Genomic DNA, 6,820 nt, shown 5'->3' with positions numbered 1-6,820 from the left:
AACAACAACAAAAAATAGAATAAATAACATGAAAAGTTGGTTCTTTGAGAAGATCAACAAGATTGACAAGCCCCTAGCTAGGCTGACAAAATCAAAAAGAGAGAAGACCCAAATAAACAAAATAATAAATGAGAGAGGTGACATTACTGAGGATCCTGAAGAAATTAAAATAATTATAAGAGGATACTATGAACAACTGTATGCCAACAAACTAGAAAATGTAGAGGAAATGGACAATTTCCTGGAAACAAATGAACAACCTAGGACTGACCATGAAGAAATAGAAGACTTCAACCAACCAATCACAAGCAAAGAGATCCAATCAGTTATCCAAAAGCTTCCCACAAATAAATGCCCAGGGCCAGATGGCTTCACAAGGGAATTCTACCAAACTTTCCAAGAAGAACTGACACCAATCTTACTTAAACTCTTTCAAAATATTGAAGAAAATGGAACACTCCCTAACTCATTTTATAACGGTAACATCACTCTAATACCAAAACCAGGTAAAGATACTACAAGAAAGGAAAACTACAGGCCAATCTCCCTAATGAATATAGATGCAAAACTTCTCAATAAAATACTTGCAAATCGAATCCAAAGACACATTAAAAAAAATCATACACCATAACCAAGTGGGGTTCATTTCAGCAAACAGGGATGGTTCAAGATAAGAAAATCAGTAAATGTAATACAACACGTTAACAAATCAAAAGGGAAAAATCAAATGATTATCTCGATAGACGCTGAAAAAACATCCGACAAAATCCAGCACCCTTTTTTGATAAAAACACTTCAAAAGGTAGGAATTGAAGGAAACTTCCTCAATATGATAAAGAGCATATATGAAAAACCCACAGCCAGCATAGTACTCAATGGTGAGAGACTGAAAGCCTTCCCTCTCAGATCAGGAACAAGACAAGGATGCCCGCTGTCACCACTGTTATTCAACATTCTGCTGGAAGTGCTAGCCAGGGCTATCTGGCAAGACAAAGAAATCAAAGGCATCCAAATTGGAAAGGAAGAAGTAAAACTGTCATTTGCAGATGATATGATCTTATACCTGGAAAACCCTGAGAAATTGACAACACAGTTACTGAGCTAATAAACAAATTTAGCAAAGTAGCAGGATACAAGATTAATGCACATGAGTCAGTAATGTTCCTATACACTAGAAATGACCTAACTGAAGAGACACTCAAAAAAAAAAAGATACCATTCTCAATAGCAATTAAAAAAAATCAAGTACCTAGGAATAAACTTAAGCAAAGATTTAAAAGACCTATACATAGAAAACTACATAACTTTACTAAAAGAAATATGGGGACCTAAAAAGATGGAAAAATATTCCTTGTTCATGGACAGGAAGGCTAAATGTCAGTTACATGTCAATTCTACCCAACCTCATCTACAGAGTCAATGAAATTCCTATCAAAATTCCAATAGTACAATAGTACACTCAGCCCAATTATAAAATGGACAAAAGATATGAAAAGACAGTTCTCTGAAGAGGAAATACAAATGGCCAAAAAACACAAGAAAAAATGTTCACTTTCACTAGCTATTAGGGAGATGCAAATTAAGACCACAATGAGATATCATCTCACACCAATTAGATTGACTGACATTAAACAAACAGGAAACTACAAATGCTGGAGAGGATGTGGAGAAATTGGAACTCTCATTCATTGTTGGTGCGACTGTATAATGGTTCAGCCACTCTGGAAGACAGTCTGGTGGTTCCTTAGAAAACTAGGTATGGAGTTACCCTTCGATCCAGCAATTTCACTTCTTGGTATATACCTGGAAGATCTGAAAAGCAGTGACACATACAGATATCTGCACACCAGTGTTCATAGCAGCATTATTCACAATTGCCAAGAGATGGAAACAACCCAAATGTCCTTCAGCAGATGAGTAGATAAACAAAATATGGTATATACACATGATGGAATATTATGTGGCAGTAAGAATGAATGATGTGAAACATAGGACATGAATGAACCTTGAAGACATAATGCTGAATGAAATAAGCCATGCACAAAAAGAGATATATTGTATGTTACCACTAATGTGAACACTGTGAAAAATGTAAAATAAATGGTTTATATTGTAGAATGGTGGGAACTAGCGACAGACAGCAAATAGTGAAGGGGAAATGATAATCTAATAAGAACAGATAAATTATGGAGGGTAAACTTCATGTTCTGGGAATGCTCAGGAATGACTATGGTTTCTTAATTTCTGGGGGGTATAGTAGGAACAAGTTCACAGAAATGTAGTTATTTTAGGTTATTTGTTTTTCTTATTCCTTTGTTGGGTTATAGTCTATTTCCTTGGGTAGGGTAGGAACATGTTGGAAGCAATGTAGTTATTTTAGGTTATTTGTTTTTTCTTATTCCTTTGTTTTGGTTTTGTTTGAAATGTTTTTTTATTGTTTGTTTTTTAATTTTTTGATAAAGTTAAAAAAACAATGAATGTGAAAAGAAGTAAGTGAACAATGGGGGGATGGGGGAATGGAATGTTTTGGATGTTCTTTTTTATTCTAATTTTTATTGTATTTTTTGGAATAATGAAAATGTTCAAAGATTGATTGTGGTGATCAATGCACAACTATGGAACAACTGATTGTACACTTTGAAGGATTGTATAGTACATGAATATATCTCAATAAAATTGCATTAAAAAAAAAGCAAGGGGGGTCACTTCCTAACTCATCTCATGAGGCCAGTTTTACCCTAATGCCAAAATCAGATAAATATATTAAAAGAAGTAAAAACTCAATAATAATAAGACTCATGATATATTTGCAAAAATTCTCAACAAAATTTAATCAAATCCAATAATGTAAGAATATAATTATACATAAATATCAAGTATGATTTATTCCAAGTATGCGAGACTGATTCAACATTCAAAAATCAATGAAATCTACCATATCATAGGTTAAAAAGTTTTAAAAAAATAATATGATTATATAAATTGACACAGAAAGGAATTTGACAAAATTAAGCACCCATACATGTTAAAGACTCTCAGGAAACTAGGCAGGAAATTAGTACTATCATCAAACTTAATGGTGAGAGACTAGAAATTTCCCACATAAAATCAGGAGGAAGAAAATGATGTCTACTCTTACCACTCATATTCAACAATACAATGGAATTTCTAGTAATTGCAATAAAATAAGAAAAGGTAAACAAATATAATAAATATTGAGCAGGGAGAAATAAAATTGCCTTTTTTCCTCACAGATGACATGATTGGATATGTACAAATGCCAAAGCTTCCTTTGTAAGAAATCCTAAATTTAATAAGCAAGTAAGATTAGGGGAAATAAGCTCAACATGAAAAGTCAATTTTATCTGTATATATCGGCATTGAAGAAATGGGATTTGAAATTAAACAAACAAAACATTTTCAATAGCATAGAATTACTTAGGTATCACATAACAAAATATGAATAAGGTCTGTTTGCATATTTCTATAAAATAATCATGAAAGAAATAAAATAAGATCTAAAGAAAGAGACATTTATTGCTCATGTAGTAGATTCAATAGTGCTCGTTCTTCCCAATTTGATCTATAGTCTCAATGCAATCTCAATCAAAATCCTACCAAGCTATTTTTCAAATATCAACACACTGATTCTGAAGTTTAAATGTAAAGGCAAAAGCCATAGGGTGACCATAAAACTACAGAAAAAGAAAAACAAAGTTGTAGAACTCACACTACCCAATAGAAAGATTTAATATAAATCTTCATTAATCAAGAAAACATGCTTTTGGTGAAACAACAGAGATATAGTTCAATGGAACATAATAAAGAGCCAAAGAATGGACAGACACAAGTATCATCAATTAATTTTTTTACAATGGCACAAAAATAAAATAGACCTATCAACTAATGGTGATGGGAAAATGTAATGTTTACATGCCCCTCAAAAAAGACATAGATGTAGAATTACACCTCCATAAAATAGCTCCAAATGGATGAGAGATTTAAATATAAAATTCAAAAGTATAAAACTTCTAGGAGAAAATGTACATGACCTTAGGTTTGGTCATGTACATTACATTAGGTTTGGTGAGGTTTTTAGTTAGAAAACAGAAAGCAAAATCTATGAATGAATGAAACTGATAAGTTAGACTCTATTAAAATTGAAAATTCCTGCCTATGAACAACACTATACAGCATGAGAAAAATTAAGTCACTGTTTGAAGTGTTTTTAAAACACATATATGATAAAGGACTTACATCCAAAATATGCAAAGAACCCCTAAACTCAACAATAAGAAAACAAACAATCCAATTTAAAATGGGCAAAAGATTTAAATAGGCACATCAAAGATGATATACAGGTGGCATATGCACATTGGAAAATATGTAAAATAACACGTCATCAGAATAATTCAAATGAAACAACCATGATACACCATGGTACAACTGTTAGAAAGGCTAAAATCTAAAATAAACAAAAAATAAAACAAAACTGACATAACAATACCATAAAAAATGCAGAGCAACAGGAACTCATTCATTGCTATGAGAATGAAAAATGATACAATGACTTTGAAGACAGTTTGTTATCTTCTTACAAAGAAACATATTATTTTAGTGTGTGATTCAGCACTTTTTCTTCTAGATATTTACACAACTGATTTGAAGCTCAGGTCCACACGAAGACTTGCATACAAATGTTTTATTGCAACTGTATTCATTATTCCCATGGACTGAAACCATGCAAATTCTCCTTCAAAGGTGAATGGATAAAAAACTGTGTTACATCAAAACAAAGGAATACAATTCATCCATAAAAAGGAATAAGCTATAAAGCCATGCAAAGACATGGTTGTATCTTTTTTTTAATTTTTAAATTATTTACTAGAAAAGTTGTATGTTTTCAGAAAAACAATGCATAAAAGAGTTCCCACATACTACCTTATTATTAACACCTTGCATTAGTGAGATACATTTGTTGCAACTGATAAAAGTATATTTTTACGATGGTACTATGGTTTACTTTAGGTTCAGTGTGACATGGATGTATCTTAAAGGCATATTGCTAAATGCAAAAAGAAAAAAAAAAGTAGTCTGAAAAAGCTTCAGACTGAATGAGTCTATTTCTAAGGTATTCTGAAGAAGGCAAAACTACAGAGCCATTAAACAGATCAGTGATTGACAGTGTTTTGAGGTGTATGGGGAGTGAATTGGTGAAGTACAGGGGATTTTATATAAATTTGACCAACTTAACAGTCCATAGAGTGTAGTCAGTAATACTAAAAGAAAAACTATACATAAGCACTGTACTTGAGGTGATAAAATTGTTTTCCACAGGGGTAAGGGTTAAGAATTTTGATAATACTAATGCAGGTATGCTGTAATGGAATAACTAAGTAAATATAAGGTGGATAGTGGGAGCTATTTCTCTTTATGGTAGAGGGATATTACAGAAAATAGGATGACTAGAATGATACATTTGATAATGGATGACAGCTGGAGACATCAGCATGAATTCATGTTCAGCTGAATATAGAAATAGTTACATGTAGAAATATAAATATATATATCTACAGATTAGTATACACAAATATTTTCTTGCTTTGTTTGCTGACAGAGCATACAGCAACATCATCCCAGTAGCAATGGGCACAACTAGCGTACAAACCATGCTTTCTTAAAGGGGAACCAGAACTATTTGGAAAAATGGCTTATACTAGGAATAGAGCTATAAGTATATAAGAAGAGTATAGAGTATCCTGTACAGACCAAAGTAAGGAACTGCTCAAACACACACACACACAATCAAGAGACATAGGATCAATGAAAGACCTTTATTTATAAACCCTCATGTTCAATACGTAACTGGATAAAAAATTATGATACGGACACCACACACACAACACAATACTGTCCAGCAATAATGGGAAGTGGACTAATGATATACACACAAATTTGGATGGACTCAAGTATACAATGAAAGAAAAAAGCCAATCATGAAATTTCAGTTACTTTCTGATTTCATTTATGTAACATTCTCCAAATGACAAAGTTAAAAAGGAGAAGAAAAGATGAATGAATTTCAGGGTTTATGGTTGGGGAAGAGTTTGAATATAAAGGAGTAGTTAGTGGGGGGTTATTTGTGGTGACTGAATATTTCTGTCTTGTAATTGTTACATAAATCCATGTATGTAAAAAAATTTTTCATATAATTATATGCAAAAAATAGAATTCATTTTAAAATTGGAGAAATCTGAATAAAGTCCTTAGTTCACTAATAAAATGAATCATGTCCATTTGCTGGTTTTTCTACTTGTACTGTAATTACGTAAGATTTTATCATTGGGGAATGTGGTGGTTTGAAGCTGTGTGTACCCCAGAAATTAAACTTAATCCATTCCTGTGGATGTGAGTCCATTTTAAGTAGGACCTTTTCATGAGGTTACTTCAGTTAAGGTGTGGGCCCATCTCAATCAGAATGGGTCTTAATCCTATTACTAGAGTCCTTTATAAAAGAATGAAATTCAGACAAAGAAAGAGAAAACATGAAAGCAAGAAGCTACATCAACAAAACCAAGAAGAGAGGGAGAGACCAGCAGACACCACCACGTCCCTTACCATGTGACAGAAGTGCCAAGCAGCCTGTCTTCAGGGAGAAAGCATCACCTTAATGATACCTTGAAGTAGAAATTCTCCAGGCCTCAAAACTATGAGCAAATAAATTCTCATGGTCAAACCCCACTTATTTTATGATATTTGCTTTCAGCAGCCTAGGAATCTAAAACGGAATATTGCTAAAGGCCAGAAAGGAACTCGTATT

Source organism: Choloepus didactylus, chromosome 13 (genome assembly GCF_015220235.1).
Source record: "Choloepus didactylus isolate mChoDid1 chromosome 13, mChoDid1.pri, whole genome shotgun sequence".
NCBI lineage: Eukaryota > Metazoa > Chordata > Mammalia > Pilosa > Megalonychidae > Choloepus > Choloepus didactylus.
Note: the sequence above shows the minus strand (reverse complement) of the source record.